The sequence below is a fragment of the Lissotriton helveticus genome, chromosome 10 (assembly GCF_964261635.1).
Source record: "Lissotriton helveticus chromosome 10, aLisHel1.1, whole genome shotgun sequence".
In the NCBI taxonomy this organism is placed as follows: Eukaryota; Metazoa; Chordata; class Amphibia; order Caudata; family Salamandridae; genus Lissotriton; species Lissotriton helveticus.
In genome coordinates, this window is record NC_136071.1 from 526,761,951 (window position 1) to 526,788,555 (window position 26,605).

The window sequence follows — 26,605 nt, forward strand, 5'->3', positions numbered from 1 at the left end:
CGGGTTCTGTTCTCCCTGCGTTAAGGGTGGCCTACATCGCCAGCCCACTCCAGACTGCCTTGCGAGGCCTGCTTTGGTTCGTACCCCCCTCGGTTGACTACAGGGCACTGTGTCAAGGTCACTCTCAACTCTTCCTTCAAGCACGTTCCCCCTCCAGGGACGGAAGGGGCTCATTCAGACACTTCATTCTTTTACCAAGGTGGGGGCCAGATGCCCTCCTGTGTGGCTCCGGGATCACACTACTTCTTTAGCCTGGGTCCTACTCCTCGCTGGGGCTACTGTATTTCTCCGGCCTCACACACTGTGCCCACTGCCTGTCCGCGAGGGGGCGCTGCGTCGAGGGGAGGCTCTCGCAGTGGGTCTCTCTTCAAGATCAGCAGTTCAAGGCCTGCATTGTTTTCACCTCTTCGAGGTGTCCATGGGGCTCTCCTTTCTCCTAACGGGACAAGCCGTTAGTGGGGTGTTGTGTCCCGGGCCTCATCCGCCTCTCCCACGAGCTCGCGCCGGCACCAGGGGGGGAAGAGGGATCCGCCCCGTATCTCCAGATCCCCTTTTTTGCAAGCTGCTAATTTATTTTATGTGCTGGGCTTCGCGCAGAGATCAGAGGCACCCAAGCGCGATGGTGTGGTCACCCAGCTCAGGTTTGATGCACCATCTGGTACGCCACAGGGATTTGTCTGGTGTTTCGCCGCTGCCCTGCGCTTCGCCACTTCCTCTAGTCTCCTGAGGAAGGTCTGGTGTATCCCCGCAGTATCTCTGTGATGCAGGACGGACTCTGCTGTCTTCTTCGATCTACTTTATCCCAAGCCCAGGTAGCATCGGCGCCATTTTGTCCCCGGTCCACCGCAACTTCCGAGCTGCCCCGCAGCTAAGTTGCTGCACAGCAGGGTCTGTACGGGGCCAGATTCCGCAGTAGTTGCTGCCGGACTGGTCCAGGAGGTGAAGGATGTTGCTTAGTGGGCTGGAGGGCCTTGGGATTCGGAGCGGTTGACGGAGGGGATCCAGAGCACTCTAAGAGAGCGACCACCATCTTGACGCTCCAAGCCGCGCCTGACACTGATTTTAACAATACTCTGCTAGACATGGAATCTAGATTCATTAAGAGAGGATATGACTAACACAATCAGTAAAGCTTCCAAACGTACACAACACCTATCACGGGGCGAGACATTGAAACCTAGACAGAAGAAAAAGTCTGACCCATCTAGTAAAGTGAGACTGATCACCAACTATAGCTCAAATATGGGTAAATTGTATAAGACTCTTAAAAAATATTGGTATATTTTGGTTTCAGACAAATCCTTAGCTTCATTTTTGACACCGCACCCTAGTGTAACTTTTAGGAGAGGCCGTAAGCTTACTAATCTGATTGGCCCTAGCTATCCTTAACCAACTAAGCACAGCGACTGGTTGAGTGATAATATGAAAGGTTTCCATAAATGTGGACACTGCAATGTATGCAGATGGGCAAAGTATAAACCTACACACTTCAACTTTAACACAGGTGATTTCATTATTTCTATGTTTATGAATTGTGAAAAGAGATTTGTTGTCTATGTGATTATTTGTACTTGTAAAAAGATCTATCTTGGGAGTACAATACAGCCGTTGAAGGCAAGCATTACTGAACACTTCAGAGCATTGAAAATCAATTATCTTAAATACCAGATTGTGATGCATACTCTTAACACGTCAATCAATCAATCAATCAATCAATGACACTTATAGAGCGCGCTACATACCCGTAGGGTCTCAAGGCGCTTGGGGGAGGGGGGGAGCCGCTACTGCTCGAACAGCCAGGTCTTCAGCTTCTTCCTGAAGGAGAGGTGGTCTTGGGTCAGGCGCAGGTCGGTCGGGAGGGAGTTCCAGGTCTTGGCGGCCAGGTAGGAGAAGGACCTTCCTCCTGTAGTTGCTCTTCGGATGCGGGGGGACGGCGGCGAGGGCGTGGTTGGCTGACCGGAGGTGGCGTTTGGGAGCGTAGAAGTTGATCCGGCTGTTGAGGTAGCTCGGGCCTTGGTCGTGTAGGGCTTTGTGTGCGTGGGTGAGGAGGCGGAAGGTGATTCTTTTGTTGACGGGGAGCCAGTGGAGGTCTCTCAGATGTCCGGAGATGTGGCTGTGTCGTGGGATGTCGAGGACGAGTCTGGCTGAGGCGTTCTGGATCCGCTGGAGTCTCTTCTGGAGCTTGGCGGTGGTACCGGCGTAGAGGGCGTTGCCGTAGTCCAGTCGGCTAGTGACGAGGGCCTGGGTGACGGTCTTCCTGGTCTCGGTGGGGATCCACCAGAAGATCTTACGTAGCATGCGTAGGATGTTGAAGCACGCCGAGGAGACGTTGTTGACTTGCCTGGTCATGGAGAGGGAGGAGTCCAGGATGAAGCCCAGGTTGCGTGCATGGTCTGTCGGTTTGGGTGCGGTGCCCAGGGCGGGAGGCCACCAGGAGTCGTCCCAGGCGGAGGGTGAGGAGCCCAGGATGAGGACCTCCGTCTTGTCCGAGTTCAGTTTCAGGCGGCTGGTCGTCATCCACTCGGCTACCTCTCTCATCCCCTCGTGTAGGCTGGCTCTGGCGGTGGCGGGGTCGTTGGTCAGGGAGAGGATCAGCTGGGTGTCGTCGGCGTAGGAGATTATGCTGAGATTGTGTTGGCGTGCGATGGCCGCGAGGGGGCTCATGTAGACGTTGAAGAGGGTGGGGCTCAGAGAGGATCCTTGAGGGACGCCGCAGATGACTTTGGAGGCCTCTGACTTGTACGGTGGTAGGCGGACTCTGTGTTCTTCCGTCGAGGAAGGAGATTATCCATTCCAGCGCCTTGTCCCGGATTCCGACGTTGCTGAGGCGCTGTACTAGGGTGCGGTGGCAGACAGTGTCGAATGCCGCGGAGAGGTCTAGGAGGATGAGGGCCGCTGTTTCTCCGTTGTCCATCAGGGCTCGGATGTCATCGGTGGCGGCGATGAGGGCGGTCTCGGTGCTGTGATTGGCTCGGAAGCCGGACTGTGAGGGGTCGAGGGATCCATTCGTCTCGAGGAAGGCGGCCATCTGCTTGTTGACGGTCTTCTCGATGACTTTGGCTGGAAACGGGAGGAGCGAGATGGGGCGGTAGTTCTTGAGTTCGGTGGGGTCCGCTGTAGGTTTCTTGAGTAGAGCGCTGATTTCGGCGTGCTTCCAGCTCTCAGGGAAGGTGGCGGTGTCGAAGGATGTGTTGATGATGTCTCGCAGGTGGGGTGCGATGACAGCGTCGGCCTTGTTGAAGACGTGGTGAGGGCAGGGGTCGGTCGGTGATCCGGAGTGGATGGATCTCAAGAACAAACTCAAATTCAGTTTCCATGGTATCGATCATGTGAAACGTGAACCCTGAGGTGGAAACAGAGAACAGAAACTTGGACGCTGTGAAGCATCGTGGATAATGAAACTTCGAGCTGTGGAACTGGGACTTAACCTTGATAATGAAATGCAATATTTTTTAGGAGATTGACCTTTTGCACTCTAGAAATGTATTTGTTGTAGTACTCATACCTGAACACACAACCTGTGAGGAATATGTTACAGAGATGTTTTTTCTGGATCTACCATTCTTGATCACTATATGTACATCGAAGAACTTATTTTAAGTACGACTTGTGCTCGGATGGAAGTACTACCTAGCAATTTTCTTTTCTCTTTTGTGTTTGATGTGTGCCAATACCGTTATTGGGTTGGACCCATCTACTCATTCCTTTACATTATTTTCATCCTCTTTCTTCTTGTCTCTTGCCAGATTTGCAGAGATTATTCAAACCCGCTACGCTGGTCTTCACTTTGGTTATGATACTATAGCCTGTTATTTTGACCTAATTCTCCTTCTTAAATTATACTACACTCATAAAAACTCTGGACGTCATCTTATTAGATATCCAGTCCACTTAGTAGTTTTCCGTTTTTTTTAAACTTTGGTATTGTGTGTCTTTTGGGACCCCTTATTTTGGATGTTTGGTGTGTTAGACTCTAGTTTTTCTACTAATGTGCAGTATTTTATATGCTTTATGCTCTCTTTTTTTCCATACCTTTGGTATTTACCAGTATGGATTCGGCTAATTGATATTTCTCTGGGAATTTTCTTAAGAAAAGTGGTTCGCGATAAGATGTCCGCCACTGTGTCTATATAAATCACTTGCTTGACAATTTATCATGATACTGGATCGCGACAAGAAGGCCGCTGCCGTGTCCATGAACTCACTCACTTTCTTGGTGGCTGCACTTAGTGGTACTTTTTCTATACATTTAGATAATCCTAACATGGCCGCCGCTTTCATGGTTCATGTACACATAAACATCTTATTGCCAACAATTGTACTGGCAGACATTTATGTGAGAATGTTATTTCTTGGCCCTTTCCACCCTACCTTTCCTCTCCACTACTACCCCCCCACCCACTTTTTCAATATTGGGGCTCTTTGTGCTGCTTTAATAGCCATTAGTATACATACTGAACTGGTTACTTCTATTCAAAGATAGCTGCCGTTTTTGAGCTTACTTTCAGCTTACTTGTATGCCCTTTCGTTTCATTTATTATTTCCTACTATGCTGTTGGTTACATTCAGATTTATCTTTTGTGATTTTTTACTTGCCATCTTTCATCAATTTATATACGCTCTGTGGAATTAGTTGAATAGTCGATACCTATGACATTTACTTAGTTTCAAGATGGGCGCTACTTTGGGCCCTTTGCGGCTTGCATGATTTGGATATACGATATATATCGCTCAGAGATGGTGCCCGTGGGCCACGCCGCAACACACGTAGGATAGGAAGTACTCTCCGTTTCTCGCTGCATATTGTAAGTGCTACTCGCTGTTGACCATATTGTACCACTAATAATGTTGGGGATGGCAATATCCGTTTCAATTTGTATGGACGTTTTGGTGAGGATGCCGGCTATACCTACTTAACTTGGATGCTGGTCCAAATCCCTTTGGATTTATCGTACGATTATTTAACATTAAGATACATGGCTTACATGCCGATGCTTAACCTCTTCAGTGCTTAGGACGGCCCTGGCCGTCCTACGTCAAGGTGGCGTGTTCGAAGGACGGCCAGGGGCCGTCCAAACCCAACACGCTCATTAATTCTCCCGCACTGTGGGAGAATTATCGCCGTGCGCAAGGGGTTAATAGCTCTTATTTGACAACTTTCGAGTGTTGACGTTTCTACGTTATCCCAGCTTGCTTGTTATGAAATGCAGTTTCTTTCTCTTACTGCTGTTACAAGGGTTTAATCATCTGTTTCTACCCATTATGGAATTTCGCCTCTGATGAATTCTTAGTTAATTATTGATACATTGATATATGGATTTAGTTTTGTATTTGGGATGTTAATGTCCAACATTAAAAATACTTTTTCTCCCCCCCCCTCCCCCGCCCTTCCCTCCCCCCCCCCTTTTTAGGTTTTCGGCTACCGTCCCACTGCGTAAGCAGTGGGCGGAGCCGAAATCTTTTGTTAGTAGTATGGGGGCCTGAACACGCCCCTCTTCTCCATTGGCTGGCCTCGTAAATGCTGGCCAGCCATTGGAGGAGAGGAGCGTCACTCAGTTCAGGGCCCGCCTTGACGCGATTCGGGGGCGTTTCTGGGTCTTTTTTTAAGTCCCGCCCTCTCCTCTTCCCATTGGCTGGAATTTTACCTTCCAGCCAATGGGAAGGGGAGAGCACGCCCCCGAATCCCTACAGGACGCTGTGCTTTCCGAGCAGCGTCTACCGAGGCCATGAGGTAAGCCTCTGCCCCCCTGTTTGTGCCTTTTTCTTGTTTCCCCTTTTTTGTGGAGGAAAAAGGAAGTGGCAGTGCTCGGCCGCGAACTGCAGCAAGACTGAGACCGCAGCCTCGAGCGGCCGCCGGAGAGGTACGAGCTCGCGAGGCTTCCAAAACCGAGGCCCCCGTGACGCTGTTTGATCTGATCCCCCTCATATTCTCGTGTCACCCCCGGAAATAGTACTCTCTCGGGTTCACCGACTGTTATTTGTTTATTCCACTCTCTGAACTGTGGAGCTCTCGGGGTGAATGCTCCTGCGCGAGGTTCCGTCTCATTAAATGACTTTGCGGGTCCAACGGATTGGCTTGTAGTGTAGCTCCTATTTTCCCAATAGGCTCTGCGCATTGGAATAGTACCTACAGCAGTAAAGGCCTAGGCCAGACGTTAACTAGGTCTACTACTGTCGATACTAGACTTAATTTTTGGGTTTGCCAGCTAAGCTCAGAGTTCGCTAGAAACTTTCTCGAATGTTCAAGGAAGGAATTAACTCCCCTGATTAGACAAGAAGGGATTTAGTTTCTGACAACCATAGAACATGACAACTTTGCTCTCCCCTAATCAAGAGTCAATCTCCAGAGTCGTGTGAGCACAAGGCAATTATTTTACTCAGTCAGTACGTGCATTCTTAGTCTCATCAGAATGTAGAGAAAAGGAAGAGACGGGCGTGTTCAATAAAAGATGTTATTTATTGATCAGTCTCTTTTCTCGTACAAGAGAAATGGATCGATATTATTGCAATACTTATAGTTAAGTAAAGTGCATACATTAAAAGCAATAGTATAAAATAATACTGTAAAAACATTGATATGGTTTCTGAGCCATATGATGTTTAAAATGATTAAAATATATTTACATACACATATACATTTGACTAAACGTACTCAACTGGTGTTTCTAAATACGCCTACCCCGTGTACCTGACCTAAGTCTAATACGTGGGCGGGAATAGAAAGTTACAGTTTAAGTTAAGTTTGTTTTTGCCAAGTGAATAACTAAAGAATTCTCTAGGAGGGGTTATTCAGTTCTGTACCTGGAATTTAGGATGAGTGAGGAATGGTATCTCTTTCTCTGCTCTCGATATTCCAGGCTGCCTGCGAGGGCTACCCGGAAGCGCCGGTGCTGGGTCTCTCGGCTTGAGATAGCAGCGCGTCTCTCAGCGCGTCAGGAAGGCGGGGCTGCTGCCTGCGGGGTCTGCTTCTGCTCTCGGCTTCGGCAAGTATGGCTGCTCCGTCTTGTCACCACGCGTGTGTTTGCATAGGGCAAGGTCGGCAATATTTATACCTTAAAGGTGCCGGGATTGACGTAAGGATGGACATAGGTACGTCAATAAAGATGTCATACGACTTGCTCGTTAGCACATTCTTTACTAAAGTTCTCTGTGAAATCAAAACAATGGCCGCACGGATTATCCAGGTTGTCATAGGTTTGATTTGTTATGAGAACGTCGTATGCCTTATCAGGGGCTGGAGGAATGTCGCTTGTCTAATTAGATCTCAAGCGTTATGACCTAATCAGATAACACGTTCCTGTGCCGTAGTGTGACTGCGTCAGATAACGGTATCTGCATCATGGGGGATTTCTTGACTCATGGGCTGACTGTTAGTTGACTAGCTAGGTAGTTTAACCAGAATAGGGTCAGGAATAGGGGGATCGATTCAGAACCTATAGAAATACACGACACCCACTCCACGCTAACTATGGTCATATCTACTAATCTATGCATAGTATAACATAGTACAACATACTATAGAGTATAGTGTATACCTTACCACCCCAAAATACATAAATGCATTTTGAAATTTTCAAATATACTGAAAAATTGCAGTCATATATATAGTATGCACTTAAGCTATGAATTAAATGCAAAAGCAAACATGCATTGTTATGCATTATTGCTTATTGGTATATGAGAAATACACATGAAATGGCTCTTAATATGGCTATACAGAAAAAAAGTCGAAACCATTTCATCACATAAAATATATTGTGAACATACCAGCGGGCAGCTAAAGTCTATATAAAGTCTATAAAGTATCTAAAAAAAAATAGAAATCTTAGTTCTCTAGGAATAGTTTCTTACTTTAAGCAGAAGATCAGTGTCCCGGGAAAAAATATATAGAAAAATATTTTAGGGGCTTGCTGAAAAAAGTTGCTGTCCGTGAACTGGATTGTAATTGTTCATGTGACTTTATTTTTAAAGTTGAAGGCCGAATTCAGGGAACGCCGTGTGCGAGTTTACTCAAAAGTCTCTATTTCTGTTCCGGAGAGAACATCATATCATTCAGGCTTTCGAAAAAACTGTCAACAGCTTCATGGGAAAGTTCCTCTAAGTCGGAAATAGGGGTAACCATGCATTCGTGCGCATGATTGTCTCCATTGACATTCTGATTTGCATTGCTGACAGAAGGTCGTACCTGTTCGATGCTGCTTTCATCTTGAACTTCACTACTCTTCAATCGCAGTGGTGAAGATTCCAGGAATGCCGTCATCAGAATTGGCAGCCTTTGAGGGCAGCACAGTGCGTGAACCTTGGTAGGAACCAGCAGTGTATCTGCATCCACCGGCGCATCCGATTGTAGCGTCAGACAGGTGTCTAACACGCATTCTTCTCCGCATAGCAGACACCTTAGTACAGGTAAAACACACCTTTGCCACATTGGTCGAAATGATAGAAACCAAGTCATGTTTAGGTCTCTAAGCCGGGAGAGTCCCAGGATTTTTGATATCCGGTCCCGGTATCCAATGGCTAGGATCGTATCTTCCATTGTCGCGAGAGTTTGATCTGTGACATGGGTTGCCATAACGAAAAATAAGGACTAGGAATAGGATTCCTGCAATTAGTCCCAGGATCAGGGGAAGTCCGCCAAAAATCGAATGGACGAAATCTGGAAAAATACCCAGTATGGCTTTGAATGGTGTTAATGCCATCAAAAATACTGTCTTAAATACCTTTGAGACCCCAGTGGTATCAGAAATATTTAAGATTTCGCTCAGGATTTCCGCGAAATGTACGGGGGAATTAGTTGATAATAATGTATGTATCTCTGCAGTCGTCCTTGCGACTTGTAGATCATACGTTTCTTTTGATGACGTGAGCCTTGTAGGCGTCTGAAGAAGCACTGTTTTCATTCTGCTTAAAGTGTCTATTCGAATAGAAGTAATTTTCAAACTGGGCCATGCCCTCGCCTCCCTGTCTGGAAAGGAGCTGGGGAACAAAGAACGTCCACAGCACTTGACCTTCGCCGTCGTAGTGACGAGATAAGGAGTCCCGGGCATAAGACTACAACATCTGCGGTCTACAATAAGAATGTAACTCCCATTATAGAGTCTTTGAAAGAATGGTTCTATTTCAGTTGCAGGTGCGCCTTGCTGGTGACATGAAAGGTTGTATGAATTCCCTTCACAGGCTCCGTGCAAACTAATACCGTTACATAGAAGCGTGCCGCTTAGTGACATAGCACAATTGTTGCCACTAAGAAACACTTTCTGTCCTTTATTACTGACACATGCATGCGAATAGGGCAGGTTCCAAGTTGTTTTAAGGTACCCCTTTCCCAATTTCTCGTACATGCCAGCCTGTATATATTTTTGGCAGTATTGAAACCTGAAGGTTGAGATTGGAATATTTATGATTCCGTGGATTATCCATTCACTGACAGGTCGTTCTGACATTGTCATTGGTAATCTTTCAAGTTTTTCAATGCTCAAGATTGTATAATCAGCACCCTTCTGCGCCATACCGATTTGTCTATCAGTAAGGTTAAAGATTTGGAATAGTGACGTTGTGTTGATTAAACGCCAAGGCACGTAGCCTGAACGCAGATTTTGTAACGTCCAGCCAAGCTGTACAATAGAACGCAATTGTGACTGACCATGTTGTAATAACAGTAAGTCTTGCGATAATATATCGATTGCTGAAGACACAATGCTGTCCAATGAAAAAATTCTGGAGGACAGAGTCATTAACCCATTGTCCACTACAGAAAGTGATTTTTCCAAATTAATACGGTCAATTTCCCGTATTCTTTCTGCTGTCTCAATTTGAGTAACCTTCCAGGCCTCATTGTATGCTGCATATACAGAGGCTGCTATGAAACGCTTTTGACGCTGTTTGCGTGGTCCCAGTATGAAATCACGCAAGTCAGCACCATCAGTAAGTAAAGTTAGGTGTTGCTTAATTTCAGGCAGTGTGGAAGTTTGTAGCCATTGAAGGCATAATTTGCCCACACTGTAGGTTGTTATTATCCCTGGGTGATGTCTTTGGGGATATCTAGGGTCTGGCCTGGTCATTTTGAAACCCTGTGTTTTATTCAGGAATCTATCTTGACAGTTATTTGTATCTATGGGCCAGATCAACCATTGTTTCCAATCAGGATGTGTTCTGTTTTGGTTTAATATATGGTTTATGTCTATTTCTTCATCTGTATCAGAGTTATTGCTAAACATTGTTGGCTTTGGAATAGACAGGTTATTTAAATCTTTGATTTTTGCTAAGCCAAGACAGGTAGTTTGTTGAACAGTGTCATTTAAAAATATCATTTGTTCTGGGATCATGCAGGCTCTAAACAAAGCTTCTAAACCCTGTACTTGCCATTCTTTCGTCCCCCAAACACTTTTCAAATCAACATTTTTGTCCCAATAATCGAATCCAAAAGTATTCATTTTTTCAAAGAATGAATCTGAATATATCAATTTCGTGTTGGTTATCATGGTTTTCATCCCTGTCTTGTTTGACAATTTGTAATAAAATGTTTCAGCATTAGTTATGTTAAAACCTGAAAAATATGAATATTTGTCATAAACGGTTCTAGAGCTCCCTTTTGGAGGTGTAGCACAATGTTCCCATTGATTATAATTTAAAACATTTCTAGGTTGTGCAGATTTATGCAAGAAATGGTTACCATAATGGTTATAGAAATACATACTATCATAATTTGTAGAACCCTGCAAATAATCATGTTTTGTAAATTTAGCAGACATTACTAAGTCAGACATCATATTGTTAATACTTTCAAAGTCCCAATCATCAGCAAATGAGTTTGGTTTTGCAAAGTCACTCAAGGAGATCTTGATTTGGTGTGGATATTTCAGGATCTCGACCGGACCATAAATTTCATAGTCAGTGTTGTCCCAGGCTACCCCACCAGGTATTGGAATTGCTGTGAAGTTGGCTGAAGAAAGTTCTGAAGAAAGTTCTCGTTTCTCGACGTGTGAAGATGTGTGTGGTTTGAGGACCAAGTTGATGTTCTGACTTGCTGTGTCCATTTTAGCATATTTTCCCTCAATGAAGCGTCCCAAAGTAAATACCATGATGAGCCAAAGTATGAGGATAAATGCACCAAAACCCACCCAAAATTCAATCCATGGAGAAATCAGATATGTTTCTTTTAGTTGTTTCAAAAGTTCCTTTGCTTTGTCTTTAAAGGATTTTGGTGATGGCTGTGTCTTTTGTTCACTGAAGCCGTCAGAGGAATCATCGAAGTTGATGAAGTAACCGGATGCAGTTCTGTCAATTGTTCCAATTGGTTCAGGATTTTTGTTTCTTGCATTTTCACTTGGTACTTCAGTATAGATTGGTGTGTCTCTGCTAAATGTTTTTATTTGGGTTTTCAGAGGTCTTAGTTCTATTGCATTGTTGCATAGTCCTTGTTGTTCTTCTGTAGGCGTTTCGAATGTGATGAGCCTTTTTGATAGAACCTCTGTACTGGTAGCAAACCTTGGTGTTCTGCTACTTATTGGGAGTCCACTTGGCCTACTGTTCGTTATCGGCCACATGTTGTGGTTTTACCAGGTCGATGGATACAACTCGGTTCTCCTTTTTTCCAGCAAGTGGCGGTAGTACAACTGATCTTGTCCCGTTGACAGACAAGACAGGAACTGCTTTTCTGTAAGAAGGCCCAAATTCCTTCTTTACCGCGATCTTCTCCCTGACTAGATCCCCGACTTTTGGAATCCAGACAGGTCTTGCTGGGACAGGTGGTGAATCTTCAGTGGTCGTTGGCTGTTGTTTCAACTGTATGTTGCTCAGGTCTTTTCTTGTTTTGTTTAAGTCCTGCAAAATAGCCAAACGGTCTTTGACATCAAAGCTTTTTTCTGTTACCACTGAAGTCTGACTATCAAGGTCAGAGATCAACATCCTAGTTCCGAATAATAATTCGTACGGACTGAATCCCTTCAGAGAATTTCTTGGCAAGTTATTTAGACTACGTTGGACACTTATTAGATGTTTGACCCACCCAGCTCCCGAACCTAATATCCTTTCTATTATAGATTGCTTTCTGTCTTGGTTTTTTCTTTACACCATCCCATACCCTCAGGAAGGAAGTGAGAAGATTCCCGCTGGGCTGTGCTCATTTGGCCATTCTTTCCCCCCCCAGGCTGGATTGCCTGAGAAAAAGAAAAAAATGGTCGAACGTAGCATGCTCTTAGCGTATATGCCATTTAGACTCGCAAATCTTGTATAACAGTCCGGACGTCAGCCGAGTGCTGTGGATCTACATTATAAGTGGAAACTAGCCTGTATATGTTAATCGCAAGCCATTCTTTTTGTTGGTAATATTATCCGCCTTGCTACGACGAGGTATTAAACTGCTTCTCTCCCCACTGCGATCTCTGTTGCAGTTTGGGCAGTTTTTTACAAACATGGTGTAGTGCAGGCTCATGCCTGGCCACCAGTACCGTGATTGTAATTCTTCCAGAGAATCTTTTAATTTATGGTGTCTGAGACCCTCGCCCATGTGTGCGTCTGCGATTAACAAGTTTCTCCTGTCCATGTTTGGAATCACTCTATCCCCCACTCCAGGGATTCGAGCAAAAGGAATGGAGTTTGCATCTATGATGTATGTGTAATTGAGTGGATAGTTGATCGGTAACGCTGAGCAGTCGCCTTTTGATGACGTTTTCACCGCCAGCAATGTTTCGCCGTCAATGTATTTTAATGTACGCTTTTTCCGATCTACGGGAGCCGGTTTACTGGCTGCCGCTGCGGCTGTTTCAGCCAATGAATTCCCTACAACGTGAACGCCATCACGCTGGTGACTCAGTGAGTGTGTCACGTGAGTCTTTGGTAGTTCTTTTTTCAAAAGAGCTACCTGTTCCCAGAGCAGTCTCTGCTTTATTGGTGCATCCGTGTCATCTTTGTAACCGTTCTGAATCCAGGTCTGCAAATCCTTGTTATATGCTTTGACGCAGAAATATGAATCTGACACTATAAGTGTCGGGAATTCGCGATCCGCATTATCTAGCGCCATTTTCAAAGCTAATATTTCAGTTTGTAGTTCTGAATTAGTTTCTACTGAGTGTGATTTTGTTAATAGAGGTCTTAGTTTACCTCCGTGCCACACTTCTTTTGTAATCTCACATGTGGGATTGTATGCATGTTCTCCCCAAACTGAGGGTTGAGCATGTCCGTCTGTATAGATTACACAGGCGTAATGTCGTAGAGGCAGAATGTCGATTGGCAGAGGATACGTCTTTTCATATTTTAGATTTTTCAATTCTTCTAGTTCTGGATCAAAGAAGTAATATACTTTTGTCCGTTGTGATTGAATTTACCCATTGTAACCATTCTGGATCCAATGTTGTTGTTGGTAAATTACACGGTGTTGTTAATGCCTCAAAGGCTGATTCAGCTGTTCTGACTGTGATATGTCTACCGTCAGCTATGTCTTTTTCTCTAGCTATTGCGGTTTGAACTGCTTGAACAATTTTTCCTTTGTTGTTGAATCTCTGTTCAGCTTTTGTGTACAAATGTGATTTGAATGCAATTGGTACCTTATCTCCCTCATTAGAGGTTAGGTATGTGAATCCGCATCTCCCTGGGATGACTCGGATCACAAGGTTGCGTGTATTATCACGGGTTTCTAATTTTGTTTTAATTAGCATGTCTGTTTGTAAGGATCTCAAAATTTCTGTGTGTGTTTGAGTCCAACTGGATCTTTTAAAGTCTGGTTTAATTAGATCATAAAGGGGTTTGACCCTTTCTGCGTAATTTGCAATGTATGTTCTTCCGAAATTTAGGAAGCCTAGAATTGACTGTAAGTTTTTTAGTGTTTTAGGAGCTTGGATTACGGCACATTTCTCTAGGAAATTGTCTGCCAGGCTTTTGCCTTCACTTGATAACTCATATCCTAAGAATAGGACCGTCAGATGGGCAATTCTGGACTTTTTAAAGTTGAATTTGTAACCCTCTGCAGCGAAACCAAGTATTATGGTGTTCACTCTTTTCAAGTGAGTCTCCAAGTCATCATCTGTTAAGTAAATGTCATCGACATAAGATAATGCTTCATCATCATATTGTTGTAGTAATTCTGTTACTCTCGCTGAGAATACCCCCGGGCTATTCTTGTACCCCTGGGCTAACCGACAGAATTGTTTTTGAGTGCCATTTACTGAGAATGCAGTTAAATATCTGCTCTCTGGTGCTATGTTTTGACAAAAGAATCCGTTGGAGATGTCCAAGGTTGTTTTGTATTTTTTGCGCACTATGTTATTCATTAGTGCAGCACTGTGTGAGTTTTGCAACATGTGTTGAGGTGTCGGTAATCCAAAACTAGACGGTACGAATTGTCTGGTTTGGAGACCGGAAACAAAGGATTGTTCATTTGTGAGGTGCAAGTTTCAATCACCCCCTGGTATTCTAGTTGATCTAGTATTTCATTTACTTGTTTTTTAGCTTCTTGCTTAATTGGGTACTGCCTTTGTGCAGTAGGTTGTGATTTTAACTGGATTTTGTGAGGAGGAGAATCCTCATCCCATCCTACATGATTTTTATATAAAGCAGGTGCTAAGGCCACTGCCCACTTTCTAGCAAGTGTATATTTTTTATGAATCGGTATTTGATTCGAGAAGGCAGGCATAATTACTTCTTCGCCATGAGGGCACTCCCTGACAAACTCTGGTGGCCAGTCTTTTTCAGCTAGAAGGATGTCATAGCCTTTGGATAGGTTATCCCAAAATAGTCCCCTTATTTTCCTAGTCTTATCTCCCTCTATACGTAATGTTATCTCGTATATTTTGTGGGGCTTGCTAACTCTGGTATCTGCAGTTTCCACTTGAAGATATTCATTCGTGTCCACTGTCTCCAGATGATTCATCAGGACTTTGCGAGCTATGCTCACCTCTGCTGCACTGTCTAGCATTGTCTGAGCCCACTCTCCGTTTTTCAGTTGTGTCCTCAGTATTCTCGGCATTGTTTACTACCTTGATACTGGCTACCTTCTTTTTGGGAAATTGTAATTTCTTTTTCAGTTGAGCAGGTTCCTTGTCTTTGGACTTGGCGTGCTCTTCTGATCGTCCTCTTCTTTCCGATTTCTGCGAGGAATTCTGAAAAGATTGAGAGGGACGTGTATCAATGTCTTGATATCTATCAGGTTTTTTAATATTATCCCTATTTCTAAGGTTATATCTATTCCCAGAGGGGTCACTCTGGGGTGACCTTTGTCTCGGGTTTGGAGATTTCTCTCTTCGCCTAGGAGACCTTCCTCTGGACTGGAATTTCTTTTCTTTGGGATTGGATTGTTTGTTTCCATCCCAGTTCTTTTTTGGTGAATTATTATTATTAAAAAATATTTTTTCTGGACTTGTAGTCAGTTGCGGTTTTACTGGTATTCCACCTAGACTATCTCTGCCTAGTTCTTCATAGGATTTTTCTATGATTCTGGCAATTTCAGCTGGTTGGTCTGCTATATCTGTCTCTTTTAACCTCTGGCGGATCGCCACGTTTGCTGCTTCACCCTTTATGTTGGCTAGTAATATAGCCGAGACCTGCTTGAAGTCTTTTAGTAATTTCATACCAAGACTTAAAGCAGGTTCTGGACCGTATTCATCTTGAATTTGTTTTAGCACATCTGGTATTACCGAAATGGATGGAACACCGTGCGTTTTTGTGTAGATGGAAGCAAAGACTGTACCCCAAGTGTCACAGTCCTCAATGTGTGGTGCGATTCCCATTGGTAGACATATAGTCAGAATTCTGTGTTTTTCTAATGGGGTGGTGTCAGGAAACACCGCCTCTATTTGGGTAATTTTCTGTGCCAACCAGAATGGTATTTGTTCCCGTTTAGCTGGAACTTTACCTAGGCAGGATTGGATGTTCTGTGGTGTAATTTTATTTGTGTTCCCCTGGTGAGGGGTCAGCTGTGGAAGTTTAATCGCTGGCTGAATTGTTGAAGTCCGCATTACATACTGAACTAATTGTCTGTGAATTTTTAGTAGTTGTTTTAGCTGTATTAGCAGCTCTGCTGCAGGCATTCTATCGATGTCTGGATGTGGTGTGTATCCGGCTAGGACCGGCCACGTTGCTCCTGGTCTTCCTAAAGGACCGAGCCTTGTAATGTGATTGTTATGTTTTAGGGCGCCATCAAATAAGAGCAAATGCTCTTGGAATTTGAGTGGTACTTCCACCTCCTCGAAAGGAGTGTACGTTTCAGGAGGTTCCTCTACTTTGTAGTAGTGGAAGTACTTTGTTACAGCATTTGCTGCTGGAAAATGTATCCATGTATAGTATACCTCTGTCTGCCGATATTCGTGTGCCTCGATTACGAATATGACTGTGCCACCTCTAGGTGTCAGTCCATTTTCTATAAGTTTTAAGGTTATAGATCTCCTTTTATTGACCGGAATGAGTATTATATCCGCGTCTGCTGCTTGCATGGTAGCATCAGCATCTGCTATTTCAGTAGCTAATCTAGTAACCTCTCGTTCTTCATCGCTGTCCATTTTGCTGACAGGATGGTATTATGTTTATTTGTAGATCAGGTTTCTTTATGGAAACAGAGATTAGATGCACAATATTTTGGAACTGTTTTATCCTTCAACGTTGACTAGACCAAGAACCATACATAGGAGTTCCCTCCTGCGAGGTTTTGGAGGATATTATAACCTTTCACCCACTCCAGACGTCTTTGGAGTATTTGGGAAAAGGGGTCTGAGTGAGAAAGCACGACTGAGTTACTCTAAATGTCTTACGTTCGTTTTATCGCCCTTTCCAAACACGTTGGGCGCCATGTAGTGTAGCTCCTATTTTCCCAATAGGCTCTGCGCATTGGAATAGTACCTACAGCAGTAAAGGCCTAGGCCAGACGTTAACTAGGTCTACTACTGTCGATACTAGACTTAATTTTTGGGTTTGCCAGCTAAGCTCAGAGTTCGCTAGAAACTTTCTCGAATGTTCAAGGAAGGATTAACTTCCCTGATTAGACAAGAAGGGATTTAGTTTCTGACAACCATAGAACATGACAACTTTGCTCTCCCCTAATCAAGAGTCAATCTCCAGAGTCGTGTGAGCACAAGGCAATTATTTTACTCAGTCAGTACGTGCATTCTTAGTCTCATCAGAATGTAGAGAAAAGGAAGAGACGGGCGTGTTCAATAAAAGATGTTATTTATTGATCAGTCTCTTTTCTCGTACAAGAGAAATGGATCGATATTATTGCAATACTTATAGTTAAGTAAAGTGCATACATTAAAAGCAATAGTATAAAATAATACTGTAAAAACATTGATATGGTTTCTGAGCCATATGATGTTTAAAATGATTAAAATATATTTACATACACATATACATTTGACTAAACGTACTCAACTGGTGTTTCTAAATACGCCTACCCCGTGTACCTGACCTAAGTCTAATACGTGGGCGGGAATAGAAAGTTACAGTTTAAGTTAAGTTTGTTTTTGCCAAGTGAATAACTAAAGAATTCTCTAGGAGGGGTTATTCAGTTCTGTACCTGGAATTTAGGATGAGTGAGGAATGGTATCTCTTTCTCTGCTCTCGATATTCCAGGCTGCCTGCGAGGGCTACCCGGAAGCGCCGGTGCTGGGTCTCTCGGCTTGAGATAGCAGCGCGTCTCTCAGCGCGTCAGGAAGGCGGGGCTGCTGCCTGCGGGGTCTGCTTCTGCTCTCGGCTTCGGCAAGTATGGCTGCTCCGTCTTGTCACCACGCGTGTGTTTGCATAGGGCAAGGTCGGCAATATTTATACCTTAAAGGTGCCGGGATTGACGTAAGGATGGACATAGGTACGTCAATAAAGATGTCATACGACTTGCTCGTTAGCACATTCTTTACTAAAGTTCTCTGTGAAATCAAAACAATGGCCGCACGGATTATCCAGGTTGTCATAGGTTTGATTTGTTATGAGAACGTCGTATGCCTTATCAGGGGCTGGAGGAATGTCGCTTGTCTAATTAGATCTCAAGCGTTATGACCTAATCAGATAACACGTTCCTGTGCCGTAGTGTGACTGCGTCAGATAACGGTATCTGCATCATGGGGGATTTCTTGCCTCATGGGCTGACTGTTAGTTGACTAGCTAGGTAGTTTAACCAGAATAGGGTCAGGAATAGGGGGATCGATTCAGAACCTATAGAAATACACGACAGGCTCAGCGGCGTTATTATGCCTTTGTTGATGCGAGCACTATTTTAGCAGGAGCCTACAACTTCCAGTCCTGGTGAGGTAGCTCAGGTGGCTAACGCGCATTACGCACTGATCTGTGTGAACTGGAGGTAGGTTATAGTATAGTTTGGATAGATATCTCATATGATTAGTTTGTCCTCTGTCGATATTTGGATTACTTTAACGGGTCTGTCGATTTTGCAGCTGGGGATCCGGGTTCTAATCTCGTTGTCAGCTTAACAGCCTGTGAAATTGGAAAATCACTTTATCGCCCGGTGCCTACCCCCTCCCCCAAATGAATGTGTCCTTCTGTAACGTACCGGTGCTCGTGTAAGGCGCTCCAAAACCTTCGGCTCGAGTTCGCGCTACTTAAAACTCCCCAAAAACAGAGATCGCTTTGGAGGGTTAGCTGGTCCGTAGCAACTAACTGTGGGGGACCCGCCTGGTAGTCTTGGTATTCCCATCATCAAAATTCAGGGGGTTTCTGCCACTACTACATCATTTTTGTGGTACAGTTGTTGCGATAGTGAAATGGGTGCACGTCTTTACTTGTAATTTGCTTCTCATGTATCAGTACTGTTCCTATAGTGAAGCGCTCTGACACCTTCGGGTAAAGTCCGCGCTATATAAAAACTCATAAAATAAATAAATAAAAAAGTCAAACACGAAAGAGGTGGTAGACTAGTGTTTCTTTGTCTGCCTTTAACTTTCTGGTCCCCTACCCCAGGCTCCCCTGCACCCCGCCTTCCTTGCTATCCAGCACCTGGTTGGAATTATATGGTGGTGTGATAGCTGAACCAGCCAGAGGCCCAACGTTGGGGAATTGGCTCAGCTTTCTTATTTCCACGATTTTCTTTTTCACAAAGAGTCACTAAGTCAGCAACGTTCCATCTTTTTTTATTATTTGAAGATCACAAATTATTTTTATGAATATTAGACGCGAGGTTGTGTCGATAAAAGGAGCCCAGCGCATTTGGTGGCTTTGTAGAATGTAAAATCGACAAGCTCGGCTAGTTGGCTAAAGAAATAGGTCTCGTACTTTGTTAAAGTTATTGAGGGGTGAAGTTATAAACATGGAGCGGTCTAACAGCGTGCGTCACTAAGATAATACAATTTTTCGCAATAGAGCAGCCCCAAGCAGCAGAAAAAGAACAGAGTTAGGGAGGGCAGTGCTAGGATTGGAATAAACGCCACTTGGCACCCCAGGGGTGTGATTTTTTTTTTTAAATTCCTTCGTGTAATGCTTCTGAAATGGACACCACTTGTCCCAATTGGTGCCATGCAGTGATGTGACAAATTATGGGAGCCTCTCTGATTATGCCGATATTATATAAACGTTTGGATTGTCGCAGGTCTCAGATTTTCACACATTATTGCAACTCTACATACTGTAGCTAAAAGAAGGTGTGAAAGCATAGTAGTGGTGTTCGAATGACCTTTGAGTTTGTGCACACCCACTAACTTATATGTTGAACAGTATTCACAGTGTCCTCTCCACTCTCTTCACACACTAAAACAAGCATTTACAATGCAACGGTTTCTCCTTTGGAACAGTTAGAGCTATTGGCAATGTAAATGACAATGCCATTTATCTGTTTTCAAAACCAACACATAAATACAAATTTTGTCATTTACAATGCCAATAGCTCAAACTTTTCCAAAGGCGAAACCGTTGCATTGTAAATGCTTGTTATTTAGGCAATGCACTCATCTTGTGGTGTATAATTAAGGCGTTACTGAAATGGTTTCCTGATACTTATTCTTGTTTCTGGACGGATATTCCTTACCTATCAGGTTATTTTCTGCTTTTTGATTATATAGAGACTGTGCACCGGTGGTTTTGAATATCTCAGCATGCCGGGATTTGCAGTCCTGTGCTTTTTCTTTTTCCTTTTCTCATGTGAGCACAAAGCTAAACTATCTACCCCTTTGGAGATGGCTCCTGTACCTGTTATGTTGTGCTACTATTTTCAGTTTACATGTGTAGCTGCATGCAGAATTACAATTATTAATGGGATTTGGTTACTTTTATGTACAGTTTCTGTACTTGCAGTATTTATTGTAACACCATACGCTACTGTTTTTTTGGCTTCTCTGCATCATTGCTATATCAGCACTGATACATATTTTGTGAAATTTTCTTTACTTTCTTTCCTCTTTTCTGGTCCTTTTCACCCTTTTTGTGGCCTATTATTTTATTCCAAAAACCTGTGGTGGGTTTAACATAACACGACTCTTTATTTAATTTTGGTCTGATTTTGTTAATTTTGATTTTTCAGCTCTGATGAAGTCGAGTACTCACCTGTTGACGAAACACATTTTGGCTGATTGTTCTCTTATACTGCTGAATTTTCTTTTATACCATCTGTACTTGGATTCTTCGTTGGTTTTATGAAAATCAACATTCTCGTCTGAGAAACTTTTGGATTCCACCTCCTTTCGACCTGAACACGGAATAAAATGGACTTTTATTCGATAATTTTGGATGGACATTTTTATCTTGCTTACATTTTGAGTGCTCGGATTATTCGGTTGAGCTACTCTGACATAGGTGAAACAACCGCCTCATGAGAAAAATATCTGTTGCAGATTTCTGTTTTCAGACTTAGAAATTCAATTCTCACATTTTCTTACCATTTAACCTCAAATAAAGCCTAACAAAAGTGCTTTATCAACCGTCATAATCCAAACTATTCTGGTTCCTTTCAGTAAAAAACACGTGTGTGGGTTGAAATGCATCATGTTTTCTTATGTTTCCCCACTCAGTGAAAACTATATGTGGAGGTTGAAATAGGTCACAAAATTAGAGAACGCTAACAAAAACCGGATCAAATTCAATCTTTGAATCCACTTTTGTGTTTAAGTCCAGGAGTGGCCCAATTGCAGTTTTTCATCTGGTTTCTCTGCAGTCAGACGGATTCAGTAATATTTATCCAGAAGGTGGTCGGGGATGCATGGGATTTAGTCCTGCAAGACTCCCTTATTCAAAATCGCCTACATGCATCAGCTCCTCTCTACCATCACTTGGTAAAACACACAACAAAACAGAAGCTATTCAAATCTAGAGCCAACAAGAATTACATAACTGCCGGTAGGTTTGCTACACCTAAAGAGGTTCAGTGAAAGCCAATAGCCCTGGGTTGTTTTTTAATGTAGGAGAAAATTAACCAGTTTTATAATGACGGCATTAATACGCTTGAGGTGTTGAAGTAAAGTTCCTCACTAAAAGTCCTCTTCATGCCTCCCAACAGTTGTCAAACTCTTATCCAATGAGTTTTTGCAGGTTTCAGAACAAAAAAGGTAACTGTCGTATTTGTAATGACACCTGAGATGAGAGAAGGCAGTTGCTTGCCTTGGTATTTGATCCAGCTCAAACCAATTCAAGCAGAGCACCAGTACTCTACTTCTCCACCTTACACTGGATGTTAAACAGATGTATGAGGTTACAACGCATACTTTCACAACGCATACCATTACAATGAAACTTTAACAACGCAGGATCCATTTCAACGCATGCCATTACAACGCAGCTGCTATTACAATGCATGCCATTACAACGTAAGTATGGGTAAGTACTTTTTAGGGTAAGTGTTGGATAGTGTAGGGGTTAAAATTACTATTCTAACTCCAGGGGAGCGTAATAGTAGGGTAAGTGTTGGATGGTGTAGGGGTTAAAACTTAACTACTTACCCATACTTACGTTGTAATGGCAGCTGCGTTGTAATGGCATGCGTTGTAATGGATCCTGCGTTGTAAAAGTTTTGTTGTAAACGTAGTGCGTTGTTTTAGTTGCGTTGCAATGGCTGTTTCCCTGTTAAACTATATAACCTCATCTGGGCAACAAAGGGTTAAAAAAAAGTCCCGGAGAGGCGACGTTGCGTTAAAAAATAATCATTGTTCTACAGTGGCATTGAACTGATGGCTACAAAACCAAAAACTCAAGCATCGGTTCTGTTCTCAAAAGCAGAAATGAGAATGTGTTTCAAAAGTGGCAGCAATGCACTAACAATGTTCAATGTGGAACGTTAAAGCAATGGTGTTACAAGGGACCACTTAAGTTTGGTGGGGTGAGATCATGTAAATTAGTGGAGAGATTCAAGATTAATCTTTGTGATGATGCTATTGGCTTCTGAATACATAATTTGTCTCTCAAGCAGTAGTAGTACCTCCTAATTATCTATACTTATACTCTTTTTTTAATTATCTTTATTGGAGTTCTCATTTTATGCAAGAAGAACAGAACACAAATAGCAACAGAAAAAAAGCATTTCATCACAAAAAGACAGAGGTCATATCAACGCAGAGAAGAACATCATGGAGTAACATTATTCAGATTCAGGTGAAGAAAAAGAACAAAACCAACAAGAGAAAATGTATCATATATCCCAAAAATAATATAAGAGCAAGCTAAATAAAGCAACCAGGAAGAGCCATATAGTTAATCCAGCTCCCCTTGAATCCAGTGCATTACCGGTGCCCAGATCTTCCTACCTGAAGCTCTTTTTTTCCGGCCCTTCGTTCTATATATGGCAGTTCTATACTTATACTCAAAAATGTTTTTCTCTTGTACTGTAAGCTGGTCCAGAGACCTCAGTTCTCTTAAAATCAGTTTCAGGCAGCTTTTCTGAATTATGCCTCCATATTTCTCCCAGCACCTCACCAGTTAACTTAGACTGAGTCAGCAGCCTCCTCTGGTTCTGACCCATCACAGCCCGATGGCACTCAAGAAGAAAGTTCCCAAATAGATAGCAACTGGTACCAGCAGGTGTAAGGCCTAATCCCTTAGGGCATAGCCCGAAAGCTGCCTTTGTCCATTTTTCCTCTAGGATGGGATATACAACTTGGACAGAAAGGAATTAACAGCTGTGCATTTTTTCAATTCCAGAATGGTTCCAAGATGATACTATGTAACAAAAGTGTCTACCGACAGATGTTACCACAATTTTTGACTAAATTAGCTCTATTCAAGGGTGTGTTTTACTATTCTAAGATTATGGCTTGTGGCACTAGAAGGCTCCCAAAGCCCTTTGTAGTAAAATATAGACCTTTCAGTAAGTTAGAAAGGGTATTCTCTTACCTGCCTTCCAGCTCCACTCATTAGCAATATATTCTGCCCAGATGACTAAACAGATGTTGCATCAGTTTCTGGTGGCATTCCCACAGAGCAGAGGAACCAGAAACCTTGGTGCGAGTCCCTTCTTAAATAAAATGCTCGTAATGATAGAGCTAGTCCCCAGCAAATGTCAGGACACCCACCAAAATCCTGGTATGATGTGCTCAAATATAGGACTTCGCAATTGATCAACAAGAGCCATTAACCCGTGCAAGCGTGTTTTTTTTCTCCCATGCAATAGTGTAAATACATCATTAATTCACTTGGGTTTCTTTAGGCACTCTGTTTTCTATAGATATCATCTACTAAAAGTAAAATTATGTTAAAAAAAAAGCCAAAAGAATTGTTCTTTCCAGGTCAAGTTACCAAAGGGTTAAAAAGTTTGTTAAAAATCAGACACCCAACCCTAGATCCACATTAAGTATTAAATTACATTTAACCTAATGAGGCGTGGGTCAGCATCAGAACCGCCATTGTTCTAGAGGGGCGCACTGCAAGTTGTGTAGCCCATTTTAAAATATAGGGCCATATACTGCTAAAAAATTATAAATGACTATGATGTGACAGGTCTGGAGGCCGGTACTTTCACCTCTGCCTTATAGGTGACCAAATTATCAAACTTACAATAACAAGAGCTGCATCTGGAGAACAAAGGCACACCATTATCACACAGCACACATGGATATGTCATACTCGGCAAACCATGGCAGATGTCAACATTTTTAAATATAAAACAAAAAAAAGAAAAAAAGAAAATACAGTAGATCGATGGATTGCATCAAATAAATTACTATTCTTAATGTTGCAGCAATGATAATGCCATTGAATATGTGAAATTGTTAACACAATGCTTAATTGTACCATCAAATAGGTTGTCAATGTATGGCCATCATTTTTCATAAAATGTTCATTGTGACGGAGATCATTTTCACCTTTGCACAACCAAAGAATAGGTCAACTGTCCGCATAAAATATTTGACAAACAGTATAATTGTGACCCACTGCACCAGAGATTATGACCATTGTTAATTTATGTAACAAAACTGCTATGCAAAGAAATAAATTCTGTTGCATAAAGGGCACAGAGGACTACAGTGGATTAAGATTTTAATTTCATGACTAAAATGTGAATGTGTGTCACAAAGTTTGAAGTGTGACTACTAAAGCACGTTATTAACCTAATCATCTTGTACCCAATCTTAAAGCACAAACGAGATTAGGTTTAGTGTACATTTTGAACCAGACATTTCCTGTAGCAGTGCATGAACCCTTACAACACTCAACTGAGTCAGCACATACCAAGAACAACTGCAGAAATACGCATTTGTAATTCAATTACTTATTTGCACAATAGTGTCGAGGGAATAGTTTTAAAATTACACAATGCCTTTTATAGCTCGATTAACACGAGTGCCAGTGCAACTCAAATCTAGTGCTTATTAGGGCCTATGTCAAAAAGACAGTTAAACAATGCGATTTATTTTATGTGACAGTATTAAAAACCAATCATATAAGATATCACACAATGTGATGAGTAAAAATAAATCATACAGCCACAAGCAGTTTCAGCTCGCCAAATCAGAGCCTATAATCAATATGAACAGAGAACGCTAGAGATGAGAGAGAAACACTGGCTAAATCTATATTGTCAAACCAGCTGGGCCTGGGAAATGGTTGATGCTACAATCATTGGTGAGATCAAAAGGGGGTGCAAGGGTTGAGGTAAACAGAAAGAGTGAGGTGGATGACCAATCACAGAATGAGTTAAGTGAGGCAAGAGCTCTTGATCATCACACAGAGCACAAATACATGTACTATTTTTTGGTGTGAGGAAATTGCAATAAGAGGGGTATAATGTACTTTAACCTTTTTCTCCACTCCGCTGAGGTATATTTCTCTTAAGCATTATAGTTGCTTTGCCCCAGTGAAAAGCAATGACAACTAGCTTTTTCCAAGCTAGACCTTAAAATAAAAACATTTATGATTTTTAGTTTTGCCTGCATAGCGCTTGCGCTGTGCTTGGTAAATCTATTGTACTCAATATCCATCTTAAAAGTACTACTTCCATCCGCTATTGAGGAACTTTGTTTTACCTACACAACGCTTGCGCTGTGCTTGTTCACTTAATCATTCTGCCCCTGGCTGCGCGCATTTCAAGCCTGCTTGTCAGCTCCGTTTGGACTATTTTAAACGGTTTTATTTTCTTTAATGTTTTGGCTGCTTGTTTCTACTTGTTCTTCTTTGGGCAATAACTTAATGCCGAGCCGAGAGAGGCAGCGCTCATTATAAAGCAACGAGTTTGCTTTTCTTTTATTTTGGGGCAGATTTGACATATAATGGCAGATCGATTTCCAGGTGAACGTACCTCAGTCAGGAATGTAGTATTGGCTATCGTTTTGTCTGTTTCCTTACCTATCATTCCAGCATGCTCGGTGCAAATGGATTCGTTAGATGTATATATGTCTTACAAGAGACTGGTGTTTCTTGATTTATTTGGATAAAGAAAACCTACACATTTGCCATTTATTTTTAAAGTGTCATTTGAGAAAGAATGTGAGGCACTGCTTCACGTTCTGCATAGGGTACATCTGAGATTTAAATAAAAATCATCACGTTGCGACCGGTCATAAAGAGCTTACATAACGTTATTAAACTCAGTTTTCTTTCAAGGTATTTTATTATTGTCACATCCATCACGCACCCACATGCCCAGCCTGCCTACAAAACAAACCCATGTAGAGAGGTAAAGCTAGAAAAGGTAATCACCTGTGCACGTCCTAAGCATTTTATATGCAACTATAAATGTTTTGTATATTGCGATAACTGATTTTAAATACAAGAGCAGAATTTATCAGTGCACTGTAATAGTAACTATTAACTTCATTCTGCAGAAACCACGCCATTGCTGAATGCCCTAGTAACAACCAATAAACATATCAAAAGGTTAATCAAACTAGATTGTATGTTCTCGCTCATTATTAAAATGGATTGCCCCGTCGCACCCACCATTTGAAAAAGGCATGGCTGTGCTCTGTTGATCAAAAACGCACTCAAGTCCCTGTGCACTGTTTATTGAACAGTTCATTTCTAACAGGCAGATTCTCTCCCATGAAGCCACAAACATCCGTCTTAACTCCTTGAAAAGACGACCCACACATGTTAAAATCACTTTATGTTGAACAGGTTCAGTGCCCTTAAATAATCCTGCCAAATAATTTGGTGCTCCCCTGCCGCATAGTTCCAGTGTACCTAGTCATAGGGTAGAACATGTAGGAGTGGTTTTTTCTTAATGACATCTTAGAATTCAATTTAAAATTAGAAAAGT

The 26,605-nt window shown here is 42.6% G+C and overlaps 1 protein-coding gene across 2 annotated transcripts in view; it reads right to left on the bottom strand.

Annotated features, from left to right (window-relative positions):
• Positions 1-26,605, bottom strand: part of ASB8 (ankyrin repeat and SOCS box containing 8) — a 118,027-nt gene that overhangs the window by 73,063 nt on the left and 18,359 nt on the right. Inside the window, exon 1 of one of the 2 annotated variants that reach the window (XM_078663061.1) lies at positions 20,470-20,605. The exons of the other annotated variant lie outside the window; for it this stretch is intronic. The gene's annotated coding sequence lies outside the window, so the exon portion shown is untranslated. Of the gene's footprint in view, positions 1-20,469; positions 20,606-26,605 lie in introns of those variants that run through there. 2 annotated transcript variants of the gene reach the window in all.